Consider the following 2101-nt stretch of genomic DNA (forward strand, 5'->3'; position numbering starts at 1 on the left):
TTATGTTAGTGTATTATCAGACTCGCGTATTGTAACACCAAGTCATTTGTAGTTGTAATGTTATCACAATTGTTGGATTGTGTGTTCCACTGGTGGTCAGTCAATAGCCTAGGTCAGCTTGCCCTCCAGTTGAATGTTTTTATCCAGAACGTCCAATCCCACAAAAAAGTAGAACAACTGAAGCGTGGCCGCTTCTGTGTCCTACGTGACATCTGGTTCGTCTTCTTGGTTTGGTTCCGTTATATCTTTTTTTATTTTTATTTTTATTTTTGAGGAACTGAGTTTGAAACTAATTACCCCTCCCACACACATACACACACGCGCGCGCGCACACACAACACAAACAAACACACACGCACAATCTCTCTCTCTCTCTCTCTCTCTCTCTCTCTCTCTCTCTGTCTCTCTCTCTCTCTCACTCTCTCTCCCTCTCCTTTCTCTTTCCCTCTCTTTCTTTCTGTCTTTCACTCTCTTTATTTAAACACACGTATGTGTGTGTGTGTGTGTGTGTGTGTGTAGCTCAATCAATATTTTTTTCGCATACATATATACGTACGCATAGACATCATCATCATCACCATCATTATCATCATCATCATCATTATCATTATCATCATCATCATCATTATAATCATCAACACCATCATTTATCATCAACCTATCAAAAATTCCATAAACTCCATCACTGATCGCCATTAATTATGAAATTGATTTTAAAAACCCAGCAATCCTAAAGGCCACGTATTCATCATCATTTTAATCTCTCTTACAAATCAATTGATTAATTCTGTATCGTGTCGTCAGTTCATGTATTATCAAATGAATTGAAATGTTTTCTCCTGGTCACGATTTCCATCCTTTGCCAAAAAAAAAAAAAACCCATTTTTTTTTCATTTTTGCCGAAAACTTTTCACTTTAAATATCGACGAATGAACACGACTCAAACTGTCGTGCTCCAAAAAAAAAAACAAAAACAAAAAACAAAAAAAAAAACCAAATTTTGAAAACTTTGGCCAGAGATCTTGTCTTTGAAATACTGATCGATTAAAAGAACCATTATCTTGTCAAAACCTCTCAAACCCGGGACTTTAAAAAACAATAAAATAAAAAATAAATTTCCCTTTATTCATCTCTTAAGGAAATTGTTTTTAGGGTATTTTCCAAGGGAAGATTGGAATAACCCAAGGGACAGCCGCAATGCAGCGCCGCAAATTGAGCTAGGGCGAGGTGACTTGCTAAATGCCACACAGCGCAGCGCGGTACCTTTCGGCTACGAAGCAAAGACCGCACCGCTGAGCCACGTTACCCCCTAATGAAGTCCCAGGTTTGAATTATTAGTTTTTTACAAGACGAGAGTTATTTTAATCGATCGATATTTGAAGGACATTTTGTGGCCAAATTTCAAAACCTGCTACACCAAAACGATGTCTCTGGATTGAGAATATTTTGGCAATTTAAGTTTTATTTGAATTCATCGAAATACGAAGTAAAACATTTCTGGTCACCGCAAACATAGCATTTGTAAGTGGACCTTTGAAAAGAGCTTTCGTTAAAGTATTTAATGGAGTCGCACTCCGTGACCCTGAAACACACGCACAATGTGTCTCTGTCAGCAAAACACACAAAAAAGGCTTCAAAAGAATGGACTGTCATAATGATCTATTGTTCAAAATATAAATATAGGGGTCGTATTGTTTTGAAGGAATTTTATGTAAAATACTCACATCACAACATCTGCCGCCAAAGAAAACATACCAATACACACAATTATGTTGTAACGACGTTTATTAGGAGAATGCGCTTGTCACCTATTATGTCCCATAGTTATGCCAACCATCGCTACGGTCCAAAACAGTGAATACTGTAATGAGGACATATAATCATGTCGATCATGTCGAAACAATATTTCAATAGACAGGTAGATAACCACGCCTCTCGGACAATCGTCATAATGTAAACAATGGCAGTGATTGGTAGACACAGCAAACTACAAATGTTTTACTATCGATGGTTTGTGCTTAAGTAAAATACTCACTGTTCTACCGCTTGATCAATAGAACCAACACAGAAAATTATGTGTAAACTTAAACGTTTATAATCT

The sequence above is a fragment of the Berghia stephanieae genome, chromosome 9, assembly GCF_034508935.2.
Source record: "Berghia stephanieae isolate SIO BIC M18660-M18661 chromosome 9, UCSD_Bste_1.3, whole genome shotgun sequence".
NCBI classification, from domain to species: domain Eukaryota; kingdom Metazoa; phylum Mollusca; class Gastropoda; order Nudibranchia; family Aeolidiidae; genus Berghia; species Berghia stephanieae.